This window comes from Loxodonta africana, chromosome 1 (assembly GCF_030014295.1).
Source record: "Loxodonta africana isolate mLoxAfr1 chromosome 1, mLoxAfr1.hap2, whole genome shotgun sequence".
Taxonomy (NCBI): domain Eukaryota; kingdom Metazoa; phylum Chordata; class Mammalia; order Proboscidea; family Elephantidae; genus Loxodonta; species Loxodonta africana.
In genome coordinates, this window is record NC_087342.1 from 24,483,592 (window position 1) to 24,508,308 (window position 24,717).

At 44.5% G+C, this 24,717-nt stretch overlaps 1 protein-coding gene across 3 annotated transcripts in view; it reads right to left on the minus strand.

The window, feature by feature from the left end:
• Positions 1–23,121, minus strand: part of IL1RAP (interleukin 1 receptor accessory protein) — a 160,713-nt gene extending 137,592 nt beyond the window's left edge. For all 3 annotated transcript variants that reach the window (XM_064272283.1, XM_023551624.2, XM_010592856.3), the window contains exon 1: positions 22,970–23,121. The gene's annotated coding sequence lies outside the window, so the exon portion shown is untranslated. The remainder of the gene's footprint in view (positions 1–22,969) is intronic.
• Between the last annotated feature and the right edge of the window lie 1,596 nt (positions 23,122–24,717).

Here is a 24,717-nt window from a genome sequence, read left to right on the forward strand (position 1 = left end):
TGTAGCAAATACAAGGAAATAAAAAGCCTATATGTCTGGGAGGGAGAAATGAGGCCAGTTCTCAAGTGGGAGAACCAAGACAGGCAAAGCAGATATTACAGTGGAAAATACACTGTAGCAGAACTTGAGAGGCCAGTTATAGGCAGGTTTGGGAGACTCCAAACAAGGCATGTCCCTCTCTGGCCTATTTGCTAGCCTTTTTGGACCCTAACAGTCTAGTGCTTTCTGAGAACCATTATAAGTACTGCGTAATGGCCTCCTGCCTTCCTGAGCCACGTCTCTCCATTAATAACTGCAACAACCCTGGACTCCCTAAAGCACAGGACCTGTGGTAGTCATTCCAACATGACATACCCTAGGGATCCCTCTAGGACTACAACACGCTGCAAAGGTGGGTTGAATGGCGTCTATAAGGTTTTGTATTCGTTTGCTGCGGGCTGTTGAAATCTTCGGTGATAGAGCACTGGGTAGAAGTGTGTGTTTTAAATAAACCAAGACAACTGAAAGAGTTCCTCTGTGTCTTGACAATTAGGGAGCCAGGAGCTATGATTTTTAAACATTCGGGAGTAGGTGCTTGGAAGCACTGACTGGGAAGACCTGAGGAATGGCCTAATTCAAAGACATGTAGATCTCCTGGGGTTGCCTAGGTACCAGCTCAGGTATGCGTCTGTAAGAATGCTTTCCTCTTTAGCCTATGTTTGGTGCTCTGTGCTTTGAGGAAGGGCAGTGAAAATACTGCAGAGGGAATGAGCAGTCAAAACAGCTGAAGCTACAAGACCTGGGTGATGGGGAGCCTGCTGTCCGGAAGCAAAGTCCTTCATGGTAGTGAAGTCCATTACCAGTGGACAGGTTTGGAACAGGGATGCTCCATGATCAGAGCAGTGTTCTAAGAAGATGGTCAGGCAGTGGTACATAGAAGGAAATGGAGGGACACGAGACAGAAGGTGACTACTGAATAGACCAGCACTGAGCTCTCCTAAATCATTAAGCGCTAAGTGTCTACTTGATGGTCATCACAACCTCTGAGCTTCAATCTTCTCATCTATAATAATCCAGAACAAACCAACCTCACAGAGCTGTGGTCAAATCAAATGAGACAACAGACGTGAAAGTAGTTTGTAAATTGTTAGGCACTTGGATAAACGTAAGGGAATACTTGTATTACCACCCAGTAAAGCCAAAAAAACCTTAGTTTACTACATAAAATAAGTAGCTCTTTGTTTTTATAGGCTCTCTCCTTCTCCCCAAATAATATTGGGATGGTTGCATAAGCCAATTTCATTTAAGTCAATATTCCAATTACACGTACACGTTCCCTCACTCTTCATATACGGGAGGCAGACACCATCAGGGAATTTTAAGGAACAGTTATCTAGGCATGCCATAAGGACACTAGAGTTGACAACATTAGCCATAGGTAAAATCACCTTGGCTTCCAATGTGCACTAATATATTAATTCCAGGCTGCCTGAACAACCTCCCACCTGGGAGGACAGAAGAGAGCTATGCAGATGCCCATTTTCTTGCCTGGATTATCATAATAAAACCCTCACTGAATTCCCCATCTATTCCCTTTGTAAGCGCCAGTGCTTCTGACATTCAAAGCCAGGTCTGCCTAAAACACAGATCTGATAACGCCTCTCCTTTGCTCAGGAATATTCAGTGCTTCTTGTTGGCTTACAGGATTTGGTGCAAATTCTCTAACAGAGAGTGGCGTCTGGGGTCTTAAACGTTAGCAAGCAGCCATCTAAGATGCATCAGTTGGTCTCAACCCACCTGGAGCAAAGGAGAATGAAGAACACCAAAGACACAAGGTAATTATGAGCCCAAGAGACAGAAAGGGCCACATAAACCAGAGACTACATCAACCTGAGACCAGAACTAGATGGTGCCCGGCTACAACCAATGACTGCCCTGACAGGGAACATGAGAGGGAACCCCTGAGGGAGCAGGAGAGCAGTGGGACGCAGACTCCAAATTCTCATAAAAAGACCAGACTTAATGGTCTGACTGAAACTAGAATCCCCAGACCTTCTGTTAGCCCAAGACAGGAACCATCCCCAAAGCCAACTCTTTAGACAGGGATTAGACTGGACGATGGGATAGAAAATGATACTGGTGAGGAATGAGCCTCTTGGATCAAGTAGACACATGAGACTATTTTGGCATCTCCTGTCTGGAGAGGGGATTAGAGGGCAGAGAGGGTCAGAAGCTGGCTGAATGGACATGAAAAGAGAAAGTGGAGGGAAGGAGTGTGCTGTCTCATTAGGGGGAGAGCAATTAGGAGTATATAGCAAGGTGTATATAAATTTTTGTATGAGAAACTGAGTTGATTTGTAAACTTTCAGTTAAAGCACAATTGAAAAAAAAGAATTCTCCAACAGAGCATTGAGGACCTTAGGAATATGGCCTCTGTTTACCTATTTCAGGCTGATCTTCAAGGAACCCCACGGTCACAGACCCTCTCCCTGCGGACTAGGCTCTTCCCAAGCAAAGATCCCATTTCTTTCTTCACTTTAGGTCTTCATCCTATTCCCTTCTATGAATGGTTCCCAGTTAGGACTGGCCACCAGGGAAATCTACATGAGATTTGCAGGGAAGAAGGGAGGCAGTCTATTCAAAAGGTTGGTGCAGGCCCCTAACCACTACTGCAGCTCAGGCCTGTAGCTGCTGCTCTGCTGGCTCACCTCACAGGTGGGGGCAGCAGCCAGGCTCAGAGCTCATTCAGATCCTGCCAGATCCTCCCCTCTTTTACTTCTCCAAGCCTGAGGTCAGGCGGCGGGGAGGTAGCTTCATGGCTCAGCCCACCAGTTCCTTCTGCAGGCCACCCACATAGCCAGGTTCCACACACTGAGAGGCAGTGAAGGGTTGCCATGTGTCCCCTTCACCTCCAGCTTTTCTTTGACTGTGTACCGGAAGTAGAGACAACAGCTTTCCACAGACTTCTTCACTAGCCCTCTTTATGGGTCCTCAGTCAGTGACTTCTCTGCTGTCCTCACTGTTCTCTTCTGGGCCTTTAATTCTCCAGCATTTCCCACAACTAGAGGTCTAATCCCTATACTAAATCCCACAAGCCGGTTCAGTACTCCTGCACCCCTGGCTGAATCCTAACTCATACACTGCTCCTCCCTGCCAAACTCTTCACGTCTAAAACCTGCCCATCTCTTCAGTGCTCTCTCTTCAAACACCCAAACCAAAACCAAACCCGTTGCCATCGAGTCGATTCCAACTCATAGCTATCCTATAAGAGAGTAGAACTGTCCCATAGGATTTCCAAAGAATGGCTGGTGGATTTGAACTGTCAACCTCTTGGTTAGCAGCCATAGCTCTTAACCACTGTGCCAGTAGGCATGACTGCCTCTTCCTTGAAAAAACCCAAACGTTTTCTTGTATGTCTTCATAACTGTCTTACTCATTTAAGTGGTGCTGTACCAGAACCAGAAATACCACAAACGGATGGCTTTAACAAAGAGAAATTTATTTTCTCACAGTCTACTAGGCTAGAAGTCCACATTCAGGGCATCAGCTCCAGCGGAAGGCTTTCTTTTTCTGTCGGCTCTGGAGAAAGGTCTTTCTCATCAGTCTTCCCCTGGACTAGGAGGTTCTCAGGTGCAGAGATCCTGGATCCAAAGGACACGCTCTGCTCCTGGTGATGCTTTCTTGGTGGTATGAGGTCCCCGCTCTGCTTGCTTTCCTTTCCTTCCATTTCTTGTAAGATAAAAGGCGGGACAGGCCATGCCTCAGGGAAACTCCCTTTACATTGGGTCAGGGAGGTGACCTGAGCAAGAGTGTTACATCCCACGCTAATCCTTTTAATCACAGGCAGAGATACAACACAGGAAAATCACAAAATGGAGGACAACCACACATGGCCTAACCAAGCTGACACATATTTTGGGGGGACACAATTCATTCCATTACAATAACCTTACATTATACAGTTTTACACTATTCCAAATATAAATTGTGTTACAAACCCTTGTGCATCTATTATCTTATCCATCTTAACAATCTTAAATTTCTTACTCCTCAGGGGCTATGGTTTTTATATTTGTTTTTTAATCTCTATCTCACAAGCATCTTGCCTACAGAAGATCCCTGGAAAATGCTTCTTGTCTGAAAGAGTAAATGAACTATCCATGCCACCACTCATTTTTTAATAATAGTGGTAATTAAAACCCGGTGTATGGTATCATCTCACTTATATGAAGACTATTTCTATGGCCACCTTCTCTTATGGCCTCTTCAGTCTTGATTCAATGTTGCTTATTCTTTCTGTACACATAATTCTAACAAAACTGGTTAACCAGCTCCCTGGTCTACAGTAAAGCAGAAACAGCTAATTGTATGGGGAACAGAAAGAAAACTACTAGAGCTAAACCTGCTGAAAGGGGCAAGAAAGAGCAGCTGATAGGAGTCAGAACAGAAAATTTATGAAAATCAGATAACCATACACAAATGTAAAAGTATACCAGAGTCTGGGGCCATTTAGTACATGGATAAATGATTGCACCTCAATAAATTCTAAAGGAATCACAGTCCACTCCGATAAGCTGTCCTGCATTGCCAAGATTAAGTAATGCCACATAATTGCTTTTAAAACAAAAATTTAAAAAGAAAGGTTTATGTAGCAATTTCACCGGGTTTTAAAATCCCACAAAGCCCTGATTTGGGGCGGGGGCGGAAGGGGGGAGAGAAGTATTTATTCACTTTATTCACTCATGCATCCATTTAACAAAGATGTAGTGAGTGCCAACTATAAGTCAGGACCTACCTTCTCGTGTGTGTGTGTGTGTGTGCGTGCGTGCGTGTGTGTGAGCCCTTCCTCAAAGGAACTCATCAGACTTCGTCAGGTTCCCCCAAACACCTAAACTGTTCCTAGCAGATGTGGCAAGATGAAACTTACACCTTTTAAATATCCCATAAAGCAAAAAGAAAAAGACAGTACCATACTGGTTTCTTACAAGAAGCAAGCAAATGCAACTAACAAAATATGACTTGGTTCGTTGTTACTAGCTTCTTCCAGGGCAAAATAAACTGTCAGCTGGAATGAAGCTCTGCATCTTCCTCACGCAGCTTTTGCCTCGTTTCTCTGCCAAACATCTCTTCACTGCTGGGAAGGTCCCTGGAGACACCAAAGGCACTGAAACCCTGCACAGTTTGCTTTTGAAGAAAAATGTGGCAAACCACAAGCAAGGAATATTTGCTCTTATCATCACAGCCCCCCAGTAAACACATGAAGGCAACTGTGGTCTTTTTTTTTTTTTTCTTCCTGCTTTAAAAATAAAATGTAAAACGCACAGAGTTAAAAATAAAGCATTCAACACAGCTCCTGGCACCCAAGAAGCACTGGATCACTATTAGCGATTACAACTAGCAAGAGGTCCTAAACTTCCGGCAAACTCTGTAAATTAGCCTCATTAACTGTTATCTGGGGCAAAATTTGAGTCTTCTGCTGTTTTTCTCTTGTCACCCAGAATGCTCTGGGGTCATCCCTGGAATACAAAATAACTTTCCAGCAAGCCAGGCCCAGGCTGGGGAGAAGGATGAGCAGGGTTAGCAGTGCTGCCTGCAGGCATGTCAGATGCGTGGACGAGGGAGACAGGGCTGCTCACAGCACTGTTTGCTCCCAGGTTCCACAGTTACCCTAGGACAGACCCTTCTATCTACAGGAATGCCTCCCAGCATCCTCAGTGACTGCTCTGCTGAAGGCAAGGCGCCACGATGGGCCCTGGAACGAAATTAACATCTCTGATTATATGATTGGATCTTTGGCTTTGATTTTTAAAGGGGACATAACACAACAAGCACAAGTGAAAAACCTCCTGTGTAGATAAGTGTAAGCATGTTTACAGAGGTCATTGGAGCTCACAACACAATAAAAATGGCTCAAATGAGCTGAGCACTAATTATATTCCAGGCACTGTGCTAAGCATTTTACATGAGTTGCTTCATCCAGTCCTCCCAACAGCCCTACCAGTGTGCCAACAACAGAGATGAGGAAAGAGGGTTAGAGATGTGAAGTAATTTGGCCAAACACCAGAGGTAGTTAGATAGATAGCTATGATCAAGTCGACTCCAACTCATGGTGACCCTCTGAACAGCAAAACAAAGTGTTGCCTGGTCCCGTATCACCCTCAGGATTGCTGGCGTGTTTGAGTCCATCGCTGTGGCAACTGTGCCAATCCATCTCACTGAGGGACTCCCTCACCCTTGTTGGCTCTCCACTTCACCAGACATGGTGCTCTCCTCTAGCAATGAATCTCAACTGATGACATGTCCAGAGCCAGCGAATCAGACAATGTTCTGTTTCAATCCATGAGGTCTTCACTGGCTAATTTTCAGAAGGAGATTATCAGGTCTTTCTTCCCAGTCTGTCTTAGTCAGGAAGCTCCACTGAGACCCGTCCACCATGGGTGACCCTGCTAATACTTGAAATATCACTGACAGAATTTCCTGCAACACACACGCCACCACAGGATGATAAACTGAGAGATGGGTGGTGGGAATCCAGGAGATGGTGAGTAGCATGACCCTGCTCAGGTTGCTTCAGTCTAAAACCGAAATTTTTAACCATTATTGGAGACTCATTCATTCACTTACTCAATGTATTTATTGAACTACTCCTTCATATAAGGAGCCCTGGTGGTGAAGTGGTTAAGCCCTCGGGTGCTTAGTAAAAGGTCACACATTCAAATCCACATGCAGCTCTGCAGAAGAAAGATGTGGCAATCTGCTTCCACAAAGATTACAACCTTGGAAACCCTATGGGGCAGTTCTACTCTGTCTTATGGAGTCGCTATGAGTCAGGGTAGACGGGATGGCAATGGGTTCCAATGGGTTATTCCTTCATATAAGGCACCATGAAGAGGGAAAAACAGAGACGAATAAAATATACAGGGTCATGTCTTACAATCAAGTGGCAGAGTGAATTAGACTGCCAAAGTTCAAATATTAGCTCTAACACTCACTAATTCTGTGACCTTGAGGCTCCATTTCCTTTTTTGTAAAATGGTGACTATAATAACATCTTCCATACAGGGTTATTCTGAGATTTCAATGAACCATTATTTATAAACCACTTGAAAGACTGCCTGGTACACGCCAGCAATCTATTTTTAGCTCATATTATTAAGAGGTATGTGCAAGACTCTGTATGCATATGTCAATAGAGACTTCAAGGAAGAGATGGCCTTTCAGGTACTTCTTGAGAGTGAAGTACCATGTAGACTTGTAGAGCCAGAAAGAAGAAATGGATCTTATGCGCAATGCTATCTGTGTTTCAGCTATTCACTCTTCAATAAAGCAGATTTCAGAAACTGGGAGCTAAAGTCGAATAAGGAAATAACTCTAGGTCCAATATTTTGGGGATTGATTACATAAAACACCTACACAGAAAACTGTAAAATTTCCAGCCAAACTGAACTGTGCAACAGGGCATATGTCTCCACCCACTGCTTAACCCATTTGAAAATAGGAATGATACCTTTTGAAAACAAGCAAAGGAGTCTGGTTTTACCTATTTAAGTCCTGTTTTCTGGAAAAGTTCTAATGAGAAAGGCTGTGAATGACACATCAATGAAGCTGAACTGTTTTTCTCGTCCATTCATATGAGCCTGTATGAGATCAGAACAGTTTATTTCATCTTAATTTTTAAAAATCCCTCCGTTTTCCTTCGCTCTCTGTTGGACGCTTCATATATGTCAACCCTGATCACCATCTTGCTTCAGTCCTTTTGAATGTCTTTCTGGTACACGTCACATAAAATGCAGACTCCTCACCGCAGCCTAGAAGCCCAGCCTCATTTTGTCCCTGCCTACCTTGGGACCTCATTCCCAGCCCTTCTCTCCTTCGCACCCAGCCCCTGCCACCCCAACCATGACCTCAGGACTACCATCGCTCCTTCTCAGGCTTTGCTTCAGCTTAAATGCGGCCTTCTCTGAGATGCCTTCCCCGAGTACCCAATGGAAAACTGCCCTTCCTCCACATCCCTTCAATGTTACTGCCTTTTTTTTTTTTTTAAATCTCAACCCTCATCATCTTATCCTGAAAGCACATTTCTTGTGATTCTCTGTCCACCCATATTTTTCTGTTTCTCTCTCTCCCAAAATATCCCTATACCATCCTGACAGGGGGGCATCTCAACACCTGTTTCCCAAGGCAGTCCATTCTGCTTTAATTTTAATATTCTAAATATATATACATACATATGTATATATGTAGGTGTGTGTATGTACATAGATATGTGTGTATGTACATGAGTATATATATATACATGTATGTGTTCGTGTGAGTGTAGATAGCTAGACATAAACAGAAGTAATATTAAAAATATGTTTCCTTGTCCAGTTCCTTCTATTTATTTCTGAGTTCTACTTCTTGGGGACAAGCAATAATAACGAACATCTATCCATGGATTTATGTATTCATCAATTATTCATGACTGACCCTCTATTATTGACTAGGGGGAAACCCTGGTGACGTAGTGGTTAAGAGCTATGGCTGCTAACCAAAAGGTCAGCAGTTCAAATTCACCAGGTGCTCCTTGGAAACCCTAATGGGGAGGTCTACTCTGTCCTACAGGGTCACTATGAGTAGGAATTCACTCAACAGCAATGGGTTTGGTTTTGGTTTTTTTTTTTTTTTTACACTATAGGGAACCATATGGGGCTATGAGTTGGAATGGACTTGACAGCAAAGGGTTTGGTTTTTTTTCTGGGCACCAGAATGTGCCTAAAATGTGTTTGCGCGAAATACTGAATATACCATGGACTGCCAGAAGAATGAACAAATCTGTCTTGAAAGAAGCACAGCCAAAGTGCTCCTTGGAAGTGAAAATGGCGAGACTTCATCTCATGTACTTTGGGCCTCTTATCAAAAGAACCAGTCCTGGGAGAAGGACATCATGCTTGATAAAGTAGAGGGTCAGCGAACGAGAGGAAGACCCTCAACATGATGGATCAACACAGTGGCTGCAATGATTGGCTCAAGCATAGCAAGGATTGCGAAGATGGTGGAGGACCAGGCGGTATTTTGTTCTGTTGTACATAGGTTCATTATGAGCTGGAACCAGCTGGACACACTGAACAACATTATTATAACAGACACATTCTGGGCACCTGGAATACAGCGGTGAACAAAAAAATGGCCCCTGTCGTTGTGGATTTTACAGTCTAGTGGATGGTGAAATAAACAGTAAACAATAGACATAATAAATGAATCAAACAGTATGTGAGACACTGAAAACGTGGCAAGTGCTGTGGAAAAAAGAAGATGAAGAGCAGGGTAAGGGAGAGCAAGAAGCGGGGGTGCGTGTGGGAATCAGGATGAGGGGTAAGTTTACATCAGTTGAAATAGCCTTCTCCTGAGAGATACTGAACCAACACTTCAAGGAGAGGACGAAGTCATACGCGGAGAGTTATCCAGGAGACTGAGTCAGAGAGGAAACAGAACAAAATTCTTAGGAGGCCTTGCAAGGTACTTTAAAATTGTCTTATACACTGATTAAACTATTATGTGGTTACGTGTGCCAGTCACTGTTCTAGGCACTTCACATCTATGAAGTCATTCAATTCTCACTACCATTGAATCGGTTATATAATCTTTATTTACACAGAGAAGTTACATACCTTGCCCAAGATTACACAGATGGTGCCAGGATTTAAACCTGTGTACAAAGACTCCCCTGGTGATCCGCTTCCATAAGATTACAGCCATTGAAAATCTTCAGGACCACAGTTCTACTCTGACACACATGAGGTCACCATCAGCTGGAACTGACTCAGTCACAGGGGGATTGGTTTTTGATTTAAAAAACCTCCAAGCCATTGCTGTCCAGTTCATTCCGACTCATAGGGACCTAGGTGTTTCAGAGTAGAACTGCACTTCATAAGATTGGTTTGCCCTTGACTGCTAAACTAAAGGTTGGTGGTTGGAACTCACCCAGAGTTACTGCGGAAGAAAAGGTCTGATAATCTGCTTCCGTTAAGATTACACCCAAATGAAAAGGCATGAGGGGACAGGAAAGCTGGTAATGGGGAACCCAAGGTTGAGAGGTGGAGAGTGTTGACATGTCGTGGGGTTAGCAACCAATGTCACAAAACAATATGTGTATTCACTGTTTAATGAGAAATTAATTTGCTCGGTAAGGCTTCACCTAAAGTATAATAAAAGAGAAAAAAAAAAAAGATTGCACCCAAAAAGACCCTATGGAGCAGTTCTACTCTGAAACACACGGGGTTGTCATAAGTCAAAATCAACTCAAAAGCAGCTAACAACAACAATCTTATGGAAGTAGATTGCCAGGCCTTTCTTCTGTAGCACCACTGGGTGGATTCCAACGACCAACCTTTGGTTAGCAGCCAACACCAAACCATCTGCACCACCCAAGGACCTAAAAAATTTTTTAAAAAAAGCAGACCCTACAATATACTACCTCTCAGTATGGAAAATTCAAGCCCAGAGATTCTCGGGCTTCAGTGCAGAGGCCCTAGATACCTGCCTCTTAACAAACTATCCAGATGATTTTGATGCAGGTGGTCCAGGAACCACGATTCGAGGATCGCTGTTCTAATTCCTCCTTGACATGGATGCTTTCCCAATATTTGCAGGTAAATACCATATGCACTTCCTACCCCTTCCCATTCCCATTGTTCTTTTCGATGGCTTTGTGGTCTAAAATCATGCACTTGATAACATATACAGTATGTCTGGGGAAGTTATGGGGAAAATGAAAGCTCAGAGTTTAAAGAAAGAAAAGTTGACTTCCCAAAACTTGCCAATCAATGGGGGTCATAAAAGAGAAAAGGAAACATAGGTCCTCACTTTATTCAGGTCTCTGCTCAAATGTTTCCCCCTCACAGAGACCTTCCCAGACAACTATAGCCAAGAGGGCACCACCAGTCACTCTGGGTCCACCCCTCACCTTACAATGCTGCCTATTACTTTATTTATTGAAATGTTCCTACCATAATAAATTGCAAGTTCTATCACAGTGCAGGTATTCAGTCTGTTTTGTTTGTTTGTTTGTTTTTGTTTTTTACTGCAGTACCCTATGGTATCTAAAATCCTGGCACATGGTAGGTAGGCAACAAACATCTGTTGAATGTGTACAAGCTCTACTTGAACAGAATTCGTGCCCATCATGTTGCCCATTGTATCTCTAGCAACTGCCTTAGTATACAGGAAACTCTTAATAAACAGACGATGAATGAGTAATTAAATGGGAGGGTAAAGGAGTGGATGGAAGGATGAATGGCTAGGTGGAAGAAATGGATGACAGCATATTGCAAGATGTGAGTTCTACCATCATGAAGGACGACATGGCCAAGGTGCTCATTTCACCTCTGTGTTGATATCTCCCAGTTTCTTCATTTCCAGGTGGTACTCCAGGTCTCTTAAATTCAACAAGTCCAAATTGTATTTCTTGTCTTCTCCTCTAATGCTGCTCTTGGTTCTATGCTCCCTATTGCAATGAATGGCACTAATTCATCAGGTTTATCCCTGATCCCTACTTGAGCCCTGGGGGCACTGGTGGTTGGGCGGTAGAATTCTCACCTTCCAGGCAGCAGACCCGGTTCAACTCCCAGCTTTACTGCACCTCATGGGCTGCCGCTGCCTGTCCGTCAGAGGAGGCTTGCGTGTTTCTATGACGCGGAACAGGTTTCAGAGAAGCTGCCACACTAAGACGGACTAAGAAGAAAGGCCTGGAGATCAACTTCCAAAAATCAGACAATGAAAACTCTATGGACCATAATGATCCAATCTGCAACTGATCATGGGGATGGCACAGTACTGGGCAGTGTTTACTTTCATTGTGCATAGGGTTGTCATGACTTTACAGCAGCAAACAACAACAACGCTTCGCCACTACATGTAATCCACCGCCAACTCTTAGCATGTTGTCTACAACCCACACGCTTATAATCTCATCAGAATATGAAGTAGACTAATGCAACAGCCAGGAAACCCTTAGTGGCTAAGGGCTACAGCTGCTAACGAAAAGGTCGGCAGTTCGTATCTACCAGGTACTCCTTGGAAATCGTCTGGAGCAGTTCTACTCTGTCCTGTAGGGTTGCTATGAGTCAGAATCGACTCGAAGGCAATTAGTTTGGTTCGGTTTTGGAACGCAACAGACTTTTAACTGTCCCTTTGTCTCCATTTTGATCCAGTCTCATCACTACTCCTTTAAACACTTCCCATTGGCCTCAGAATTATCTCTCTGAAACACATCTCTGCTGTCTCTCTCCCTCCTTAAATATCTTCAGTGACCCACTACTGCCTACAGAAAAAAAAAAAAAACAGTATGTAGATATATATATAAAAACCAAACCAAACCCAGTGCCGTCGAGTCAATTCCGACTCATAGCAACCCTATGGGACAGAGTAGAACTGCCCCATAGAATTTCCAAGGAGTGCTTGGTGGATTCAAACTACTGACCCTTTGGTTAGCAGCCATAGCACTTAACCACTATACCACCAGAGTTTCCATATATATATGCATATATGTCATTTGAAATCCTCCATAACCTTGTCTTAATTTACCCTTCAAATTATTTCCCAAGCCACCTCCCCACTTATTCTATCTTAAGTCTCCACTTAATACCCTCTATCTCACGAGTACACTCTATTTTGAGTCATTTCCTTCTTTCAGTCCCGTTGACCCCTTTATCTATAATGTTCATCTTCATAGCTCTATTTAAGCAAACCCTCCCCATTGCAAAAGGCCCTGAGCTAAATCACCTCCTATATGAGGCCTTTCCAAATAAGCCCACCCAGAAATACTCTTACGTCCACTTCTCCCGTACAACTCAGTTAACAGTTATTCTGTAGTGCTTACTACTGTCTGCCTTATCAATTGTACCTACTCTGTCTTGGATGCCTCTAACCACTACGACACAGCAATATAGCATGCATGCAACAGGAAGCATCCACCAGCATCTAAGACAAACGTCTAGCCCCTTTCCCCAACCCCAACCATCTATATGCCCAACTGTATCTTTCCAATCTCTGCCTTCTTCTGAATTCTTGGTTGAGACACTAGTATCAGTCTTGGTTCTGGCCTTCAGCATGTTCCTCTGGTTCTTTGGGCCCCATACCGGTTCCTGTAGAAATCTTGTCCTTGTGATTTATGATGTTGAGAGGGATGTGTTGGCCCAGTGATTGTTGGGGAGAAAAAGATCTTTATCAACGGAGGCTTATCCAATGCTCTGTGAATGTCTTATTTCTCCCACCAACTAGCAAGCATTCAGAGGACAGAAACTCTGACTTATTATTCTTGTTGTAACATAGCATCCAGTACTTAATCCATGTCTAATAAATGTTTGCCAAACTGGGCACATTCCCTTACCAGCCTGAGGCATCTATTTAATATACTCCCCATCTCCATTTGAGTGTCATCAAATGCGTGAAGCCTCAGGATAAATAGCACTGAAGGATGATCCAGGAGCAATGAGTACTGAGTGCCTTCTGTGTTGTTGGTGCTGGTGATAGCTGCCATACAGTTGATTCTGACTCGTGGTGATACCATGTGTGCAGAGTACTATTGGTCCATACGGTTTTCAAGGCTGTGACCTTTCAGAAGCAGACCACCAAGGCCTGTCTTCTTAGGTGACTCTGGGTAGGTTTGAACTGCCAGTCTTTCAGCTAGTAGTCAAGGGCTTAACCACTTGCACCACTCAACTGTCTTACAGGTGATGAAACTAAGCCTGGACAGCATAAGCAAGCAGTAGATTTAGTTTTCAAGCCCATCCCGACTCCAAAGCCAGCCCACTTTTCACTACCCACTCTATCTATTCGACCCCTCTGTCCCTACCATTGTCTCACTTTGTAATTGGAAAAGTGAAGCCTTATCTTCCAGAAAAGTACTACTTGGTGATTATTGTCACTCTTAAGTTGCCGTCATTTCTATAAGCTGAAAGAACTCCTATATTTCAATGAGACCCAAGCTCCTTCCATGGACTCTAAATTAGCTCAAAATAGGAAGGAAGAGAATGTGAACTCATAATGCTTAAATCCAAATGGAAGCCAAATATTTCATCCATTTATTTCTTTGTAAAAGATTATAGTGATTAATAGTGATAGAGAACCTGCTTTTTAAAAAGGCTCTGCATTAATTTTCCCAAACAATAAATGTCATGGTGCCTAACCCAGGTGTCTATCTTCTCTTCCTACCCTAAACCTGGATCCTAGGGAGAAAAAGTGTCCACAAGTCATGGAAACATGGCAGAATCGCATCATTAAGGAAACAGGAGGTGTCGTCATGGATCTGACTCCTAGTGTAGTACTCAGTTGTGACCCTCACTGAAGCCAAGTGGGCTCTGGGATATCTGGGACTTTAAATGCTCCATACGTCATGATACATGGAAGCCTCTGTGGAGAGTGGAGTGACGGTTTGTTCTCAGGCTTCCGTGGTCCTTCCTACACCATTACTCTACAATCACAAATCCACAGAACACTGTACCTTAGAGAGCACCTTGTCCAAATTCCTTACATTACAAATGATCAAATGGCAGCCTAAAGAAGGAAAAGAATTAACCAGTGGCAGAGCTGGTTTATTGAATGGCTGAGATAAAAATGCACCATCTTGGAGTTAGAAAGCTAGGGTCTAAGGGCCAGCTTCACAGCTCACCAGCTATGTGGTCTTAGCAAATATTTAAGCCTCTCTCAACTGCTCCATATTTTGGACATGTTATCAGGAGAGATCAGTTCCTGGAGAAGGACATCATGCTTGGTAAAGTAGAGGTCAGCGAAAAAGAGGAAGACCCTCAACGAGACTGATGACACAGTGGCTTCAACAATGAGCTCAAGCATAACAATGACTGTGAGAATGGCCCAGGACCCAGCAGTGTCTCTGTTGTAAACGGGGTCACTATGAGTCAGAACTGCCTCCAAGGCACCTAACAACAACAACAATTGCTTCATATACATGTGAACGCTGGCCAATGAATAAGAAAGACCAAAGAAGAACTGATGCCTTTGAATTTGGTGTTGGCCAAGAATACTGACTATACCGTGGACTGCCAGAAGAAGGAACAAGTATGTCTTGGAATAAGTACAGCCAGAACACTCCTGAGAAGCAAAGATGGCAAGACTTAAGTCTCACGTACTTCGGACATGTTATCAGGACGGACCCGTCCCTGGAGAAGGACATCATGTTTGGTGTTATGGATTGAATTGTGTCCCCCAAAAATGTGTGTCAACTTGGCTGGGCCATGATTCCCAGTGTTGTGTGATTGTTTAACCATTTTGTGATCTGATGTGATTTTCCTGTGTGTTGTAAATCCTACCTCTATGATGTTAATGAGGTGGGATTAGTGGCAGTTATGTTGAGGCAAGACTCAATCTACAAGATTAGGTTATGTTTTAAACCAATCTCTTTTGAGATATGAAAGAGAGAAGCAATCAAAGAGACACGGGAATCTCACACCACCAAGAAACAAGAGCCAGGAGAATAGCATGTCCTTTGGACTCAGGGACACTGCACTGAGGAGCTCCTCAACTGGGAAAGATGGATGACAAGGACCTTCCCCCAGAGCCAACAGAGAGAGAAAGCCTTCCCTTGGAGCTAGCACCCTGAATCTGGACTTCCAGCCTCCTGGACTGTGAGAGAATAAATTTATCTTTCTTAAAGCCATCCACTTGTGGTAATTCTGTTATAGCAGCCCTAGATAACTAGATAATTAAGAAATAGAGGGAGACCCTGAATTAGATGGATTAACACAGTGGCTGCAACAATGGGCTCAAACATAGCAATGATTGTAAGGGTGATGCAGGACCAGGCAACACTTCGTTCTATTATATGCAAGGTTGCTATGAGTTGGAACTGACTTGACAAAACTAACAAAAACAATAATCTCTGGGAGACTCAGGAGAGAAAACTGTGTTGGCCACACCTACCCTGACTACCTAAAAATCATTGTAAAAAACAATTTTATAAGTGTGTGCATGTGTGTATGTAATAACATAAGCATTGTGCAGATTTAAAGTATAAAGTTCTATATAAATGAAAATTATCACTATTTGAACCTAGGGCGTTTATCTTCTAATCCAACATCCATTGCATGTACAATGGAATCATTGCCACTGTTATTTATAATAAAGACTAAATCCTCTCTGCACCAGGCTCTTAACAAACCTTATGGCATACGATTGGCACCTCCCAAAAATTCACTGGCCTGATGAAATGGGTTTTATTATCCCCATTATACAGATGCTGAAAATAAGGCACAAACAGACCAAATAACTTGTCAAACCAAGGGAGATTGATCTGATCCCCAAATCCCTGGTTTTCCTACTAGGTTATGCAGCTATAATTTCAGGGCGCCATAGCATCTAACCATAACTGGCTTAAGGAGCTGCACTGTCTACGACAAGAACATTGTTAGGTACCAGGGTTCACAAAATGACTGGTTCTCTTTTCTGTTGCCTTTAGCATTGATTGGGAGAAGTGGGAGCCAATGTCAACACAAGGACTTAAGTGCCAGACAGGTAGAAACCACAGGCTTTTCCCAGGTATAAAATGGACAGAAAAGGTCATCCATCTTTATGTTCAACCCATGCCAATTATATTAAATAAGAGCTGGACTGATGTGAATTCTTCTCTGGTTTTAGAACTCCTGAGATGGAAACTCCTTACAGCTGCCTGTTTCCCCTGGAAACTTCCTACTTTCTTTCAAGTAATTTATTTATGACATTTTACACTGGCCTTGCTGTCAATATATGCAAGTCCGCACTTCAGTGTCATCCTTCATGGTGTTTACTGAGAAACACCCTCTAGTATTTGGATAGAAATGTGTTTCCCATCACTGAGCCAGTGAAGTCCAACCTCCTAGAGTCTGTGACTCTTTATCACTTGTCTGATTTTGTGACTGCAAAATTGAAGGAAATTTTATTAGTCTGTAGAGGCAAAATTTGAGAAAATTAACGATACACTAAAGTACGAGAAAACCAGAAAGCTGATTGCGGGCCTACCTGACACAATATGAATCCATCGTGAACTAATGTTTTTAAGGACAAAGCAGTTTGCTAGGCACGGCGCAGAGGTACCCTGTGCTCAGCCACTTAGGTGCTAATCAGGGACCTGGACAAGAACACAAGGGCACAGATTACCACAGGTTAAAAAAAAAAAAACCACGATAGTGATATAAAATGTTATGCGCATTGAAAGAAGGCAATCAAAGGGGCTTCATGGACTGGGAAGAATCAAGAAAAGATATAAGCAGCATGGTTGGAGTTACGGATTGAATTGTGTCTCCCAAAAATATGTGTTGTAAATCCTAACCCCTATACCTGTGGAGGAGCCCTGGTGGCGCAGTGGTTACCAGCTTGGCTGCTAACCAAAAGGTCAGCAGTTCAAAACCACCAGCTGCTCCTTGGAAGCCTCTAGATCTGCCCTCTAGGGTCACTGTGGGTCAGCATCGACTTGACAGCAATGGATTTGTTTTTGTATTTTTTTTGTTTTGTTTTGGTTTATACCTATGGAAGGAGCCTTGGTGGTGCAATTGTTAAGCACTGGGATGCTAATCGAAAAGATCTGCAGTTCAAATCCCACCAGCAACTTCATGAGAGAAAGATGTGCCAGTCTGCTTCAGTAAAGACTGACAACCTTGGAAATCCTATGGGGCAGCTCTACTCAGTCCTACAGGGTCCCTGGGAGTTGGAATAGACTTGATGGCTGGCAATGGGATACCTATGAATGTAATTCCAGTTGGGAATAGGGTTTTCTTTGTTATGTTAATGAGGCCATATCAATGTAGGGTATGTTTTAAGTTAATCACTTTTTAGGAGTAAGGAACAGATCAGGTACAGAAGAAAGAAAACTCAAATGGAAAAACACTGATGCCATGTGGAGATTGCCAAAGAACCAAGGAAGAGAAGCAGGAAAGAGAAGGATCTTCTCTCAGAACCCACAAAGAGAGAAAGCCTTCTCCTGGAGCCAGTGCCCTAAATTTGGACTTCTAGCCTCCTAACTGTGAGAAAATAAATTCCTGTTCATCAAAGCCTCCCCCTTGTGGTACTTCCATCATAGCAGCACTAAGAAAATAAGGCAGTTGAGATGGAAAGAGGAAGAAAGAATATAGCGGCGGTGGTAATACTGTATGAGAATACAGGGAGGTACATTTCTGAATCTAGTTACGCAAGCCCTCAGATTTTATGGTGTGGTGTCTAGTAAATGTAGAATGGTTGCCCAAGAGGCTCAGCTCTCAGGCACACACAGGTTCCAATCCTTACTAATTAGATAACCATGGGCAAGTCTGTTAGTCTCTCTGAGCCTCAGTTCTCTCATCTGTAAAAGACAGACACTAATATATATCTGAGAGTTATTTTTATGATTAAATGAAATGGCAGATGTACACAAACCGATGAATGCTGATTTCCCCTGGTCTCAACTATTTGGCCAGAAAATACACCTGTCTCCTGGGTGTCAAACAATGAGAATATTTTCTCTTTAATGCCTTTTCCCCCTTTTAAACTTGACGTTGGCAAAGAGATGTGGTCATAGAATTTCAGAGTTCAAAGGAATTTTAAAGAAAAATATTGTAGCTGAAGGACCTTAGGGATCATCCAACCCAGCCAGCCCATATTTTAGGCCCAAAGGTAGAGAAACTTTTCAGTCACACGCAAGTCAAAAATAGAATCAGAACGGCAGGATGGGGCTGGGGTGGGTCATTGGTCCCAGTTAGAGTACTCAGTTCTAGTCCAGAAGTCGATAATTTAAGGTCCTTCTTAATTCTAAAATAAAACGCATATATGAGTTTCAGCAGGAGCACTTAATTTGTGACTCCGGTCATTCTACTTAACCGCTCAGAGCCTCAGTTGCCTCGAAAAACACAAAGGATTATTCCAAGGACTAAATGAGCCCATATACGGAAAACAGTCAGCACAAACCATGACAGAGTTCAGTAAACGGTAGCTATTAACTTTTGATTATCATAATTTTACAGACTAATAAATTGAAGGCAGAGAAAGCAGAGGAAAGAATTCATGTTAATTAAATGTCTTCTATGAATAAGACACTGAGACAGGGACTTTTAACTTCCAAGTAGCATTCCATGTCCCCATTTCCCAGCTGAGGAGACTAAGGCACTCCCCGATACAATAACTTGCTTCAGGTACTTGTCATCATCAATAACCCCACACTGCCACAGCTGCCAGAGCTACTCAGCATAAAGTCAGGGGGGAGGAGGAGTCCTGACAACCCTGTCAGTGTCCACGTGTCCATTCAACTGCCAAAACCAGCAGTCTCAACCTCAAAAAAGAAAAAATATATTTTGGGCAAATGAGTATAGCTAACCTAAATTTCCCCTAAAATTTCAGATACCAAATGTTCTGTAACCTTCCTGTTTTTTTTTTCCCCCACACAGAACAATTTCCAAAATGGGCAAAAAGCACAGTAGGTGGCTGTCTTGAAGAGCGCACGGGCACGGTGACAGTGACTCACCGGCTCCTCCATCTGTGTCACCGGCAAAAGCCTGACAAAGTTGAGCAACAAATGAAACTGTGTGTACACTGGAGATAACCTTTATTTCTTTTTCTCTCTCCTGCCTCCTCCTCTGATTTCCTCCAGTCCCATTCTGTTTTCCTAACTGTTCCAGGTAGGATGCTGCTAACCGCCTACCTTGTGCAAAAGCAAACAAACACGTGCTCCTATGGCAAAAGCTGGGAGCCAAACGCTTCTCCTCGAACAGAGTTTGCAAGAACTGAGTTTGCAAACTCGTCTGTTAGCTACAAAGCAGAGACACCTGATGGCCTGGGAGGTGTCTCAGCGGAGAAATTGTTCCACCGCCTGGCCGGAAACAGACATGACCATCTTCCTACAGAAGCCTGCAGCTACCACCCTCCACAGAGAGGACTGAAACTCCAGCAGGTGACCAGCACTGGTAGCATGCAGTTATCTTTCCGCAAACGGTGACTTTGCGTACTGCTCTGTGTGTCCGTTTACCCACAGAGCTGACGGAAGAGATACGTAATGCTATGGTCACTCATGACACTCATTCCTTGATCTTCTTATCACCCTGCAAGCTAGCATGTAGACAGCTGGGGGAAGGAACCACTCAGAACATGAAAGAAAAACATGACATAATTCTGAACTCTATGTCTTCATAGTACTCTTCTTCCTATGAATTGAAGACATATCATTACATCAAACCCCGGCACATGAGAGTAGGAAGGCTGCCTCAGAGATTTCCCTTATAAACTCTCTCTCCTGAGAGTCAGCCTTACCAAACTTTACAGTTCCATGTTTAAGGATTGTTCTATTAGTACAGTAATATCCCCTTTGGGGCAGAAAGGATCACCTACCATCACGAGCCAAATAAGGTAAGTTTAACAACTGAAGCAATTTGTTAAAGGTCTCATTGGAGAGGTGACAGAGCAATGGGAAAAGACCTGAAATAGAAGTCAAACAGTTTGATTTGTGGTGGTGTGAGCTGCCATTGAGTAGTCTCCCACTCCTGGTGACCTTATATATAACAGCACTAATTGTTCTGCCAGGGTAGACATTTACCAACCTCATGACCCTTGGAAAACTCATTCCTCAGAGTCTCCCTCAGTTTCCATCTCACCAAATTGAGAACAGCTAAGAAGTGACATCATTTAATGCAGACCTAATCACTACATGTACTTTACATTACTCCATTTAAATCAGTTGCTCTTGAGTCGATTCCACCTCATGGCAACCCTATGTGTGTCAGAGTAGAATGTGGTCCACAGGGTATTCAGTGGCTGATTTTCCTAAAGCAGATCACCAGGCCTTTCTTCTGGGTGGACCCAAACCTCCAACCTTTCAGTTAGCAGCCAAGCATGTTAACCATTTGCATCACCCAGCAAAGTAGGTTTGACCGCAAAACCTGGGTTCCTTTTCCTACTAATATGCCAGTCATTTACTTCTCCCAGGGCTATTGCAAATAACAAGGAAGATAATTTATGTGGAACACACTTGGGAAATTTTGAAGTTCTATACATATGCATGGTTTTAGTAAGAACAAATAATAACCTGAATAAGTAGAAAGGGTATAACTGGGTGGCCTTTCTTCAAAGAACCAAAACCCAAAGGAATCAGCATTCAGTCTCACTTCCAGCCCCTTGTTCTCACCTTACTCTGAGCATTTTTCTTTTCCCCACAAGTCCCCAGACTCTCAGGCACACGTTCACATGCATCCTGGTCAGCTCATCACCATGCAGGTGCACGGAACAGGCAGACTGAAGCAAGTGATCCATCCTCAGAGAATGGTTGGTGTGGGATGCACCAAGGCGGGTACCACCAAGCTCTGCCTTCCCTCGAGACGCACCACACCCCCCCCCCCCCAGCAAACGCACTGATGCCACCCAAATGGTATGGGCTGTGAAGGAGGGAGCTAACTATAAATGCTGGATGCTCTCTTAAGTCAGGGACTCTGAATGATGCCTGTATTTAGTAGTAAACAATTGTAGGAAGTCAATCAGAATAAAATCGAACGTCATGAGTGGAGTGTGTGGGGGAAGTGATTTAATTTTAAAATACTAATAACAACGTAAGACTTGACAATTGCGTGTGTGTGTGTCTGTGTTTAAAACGAAGCAAATCTGTATCCTGTAGAGGCGGAATTTAACGGCCTCACTGCACAATCCAGGAAATACATAAGATTTTGTTGTCGTTTTTCCACACTAACTAAAATATATGAGTTGCTTCTCTGACCTAAGAGAGGAGAAAATAAGGGCTGAGAAAAGTCTGGAACATGAAGGCACTTCCAACTTCCTTTGCCCTTCTCCTACCTCTTATTAAATTCAAGACCCTCTTTGTCAAATGCTGCCCTCTGATCAGGGCAGCTCACAAAGAGGAGGTTCGACCCAAAAACTACTAGGAAAACTGCATTACCGAGAAACACTATTTCTATATTCTAAGTTAGGCACATAATCCAAGTCACATGTGGTCCACATTCTGAAAACCATTTGTATAAGAGACATTCAAACTTCAAAGGAGAAAGCACCACAGTCTGGAGTTCACATTATTTGAATGACTCCATTTAACCCTCCCAACCACTGGAAGGGACCACTGTGACTGTAGTAATCTCCATTTGGTCGCTGACAATCTTGAGGATCAGAAATGTTGGTTAACTTGCTCTAGTTCACACAGCTAGTAAGTGGCAGAGCTGGAGACAAAACAGGTAAGCAGGGAACCAAAAATGTCGCAAAGCGCCCTGGTTCACAATTTCACAACCAGAGGGTGGAGGGAAGACAGGCTGGGAACTGGCTCTTAAAGGAAACGACTATAAGTTAGTTTTTCTGTTTGCGATTTTCTTTTTAACTGGTCTTCCTTATTCGCTCCCAGCACTCCGAAGTGGGAAGGCGCTATGGCTCCGTAAGTCGGCTCTTCCTAAAAAAGGGGCATTCTATCCTCCACAGGGCCAGCAGCTCCACTTTGTCAGGGGCTGTGACATAATACGAGGTTACCGGCAACCCTCTCCCCCGACTCCGGCAAGCGCAGGACTGACACCTAGGGCAGGGGCACCTTTAGAGAAAGCAGGTCAGGCGAGGAGGAAGCAGGGCTGCAGGCTGCCCTTACCCAGGCTGTCACCGCTCTGAGTTGGGAGCGACGTGGTGCCGAGTGGTCAGGCTGGACGAACTACCCCTCTATCCCCGCTGCTTGGGGAAGCCCTCTGAATAAAACAAGCTGGGGGAAGATCGGGATAGATCCCCCAAAAGGCTGGGAGCGGGGGGGGGCGGGGGGACACAACAGGGCACAGCCGTCCCACAACTGCATTACTTAAACCTCAACAAAGCACAGATGGGGCACTGCACAGCTGGGTTCGAGTCTTGGCCTCAGGACAAACCAGCTGCGCGACCGGTCCCGGCCGCTGCCTTGCTCCGTGCCTCAGTTTCCCCTATGTAAAATAGAAGGGTTTAGGCGATCTTTTCTAAGAATCCTTGTGCGCCGAATTTCTGCGATTTGCACGATTCCTTCGAGCCCGCATGGCAGCGCGAGACTCACCTTTCGTGGGAAGCCGAGCCGGCGCAGCGAAGGCGGTGAGGACCGGGGGTCGCCTGGCACTGCTTCTCCCAGCGCGTGGGTCCAAAACCGAGCCCCGGAGACCCTGATCGGGTGATTCTTCCCCAATAAGCATCTTACTTTCCGCCGCACTTTCTTTTTCCCCTTTCGGGGCTCCTCCCCTGGCGAGGCGCGATTGGCCGCGGCCGTGCGGCTCAGGCTCCGCCCGCCGCCGGCTCGCCAGCCGCCCCCGCTCCCTGGTTCCCGGCGCCGGGGCCGCGGGGAGGTACCGAGGGCAGCCCCGCCCGCCGCAAGGAGGAGCCGAGCCCGGCCCGACTGCCCGCAGGACCGAGGCTGCGCCGGGGCCCTTCGGCGCGCTGCCCCGGCCTGGGCTGGCTGGAGCGCGCAAGGAACGGGAAGCGTTCGCCCTGCAGCTGGGCGCGCAGCCGGGAACCGAAGACTCCCACCACACAGACAGACAGACACACACACAGAGACACACACACACACACACACACTCATACACGCAAACATTGCTCTTGCAAGATCACTGTCACAGTCGAGATCCATGCCACCCTGCCTTTTCTTCCCATCCCTATGCATTTAGCCATCATCCTGCAAGGCCGTGAATCAACTCAGGCTACACGATTTGCGCTCCCACTACGTGCCAAGGGGAAACCTGGTGGCGCAGTGGTGATGAACTCCGCTGCTAACCAAAAGATCAGCAGTTTGAATCCCCCAGCCGCTCCTTGGAAACCCTATGGGGCAGTTCTACTCTGTCCTGTGGGGCCGCTAAGAGTCAAAATTGGCTCGATAGCAATAGGTTTGGCTTTGGGATGTGCCGAGCAAAGAGAGCGACAGGAGACAGGCGATTCCAGCAGTCCAGAGCTCAGGGTCTACTGGGGCTGTCAGTCATGGGAACAACTGATCGTGACAGCGAGACTGATTTGTTTATATCCTTTGTATCCAGCACCGTGCCTAACACAAAGTAGGCACTCAATACGCGTACGCAGAATGAGTGAATGAATGCAAACGCTAGTAGGATATAGAAGGAAATAATCCCAAAATAGTCATTCCCCTTTTATTCATTCCCATTTCTCCAGGATTGGACAACAGTCCTCAACTGGTCTCTGGCACGCTGGTTATTAGCCTGTGTAGTTATTCCGAGAAGCTTTATAATGACTTACATTAAGTCACTTCCTCCTTCAAGAACCTTTTGCAGCTCCCTGTAGGTAATCCATCCTGATTTCTTCCCGACCCTCAGGGCCCTTCACGACCTGTGCCTGTTTCCTTTGGAGATTCCCTAATACGAGCAATCGACCAGATGGACTGGCCTCTTCAAACATGGCTTGCTCATGGTCACTCCCATGACTTTTCTCCCACTTCTGGTGTTACCTAACTGAATCGTATTTGTTTATTTAGGCAAGAAATCAGGATCCAAAGAAAGCGATTAAGAAGAGGGAGAAAAATAACACAAAAGAAGAAAAGGGCCTGGATGAATGGGGAGGAAAGGAGCCAGTAGATGCCAGTCCCTGAGCACCTGCTGAGATGCCGCCCCTGCCCTCAGGGAGCGTAACTTCCTGAGGCAAAATCCCTGTAAGGATCCAGGTCACAGAAATGTGCATGTTATTTTCACATTTTATCCTCAGTGCCACTTCCGAAAATTAATCCCAAGAGATAATTATTCATCTCTGGATACCTGGCACCAAATAAGTGCTCAGAACATTGTGACTAAACTAAAAAGGAAGTAA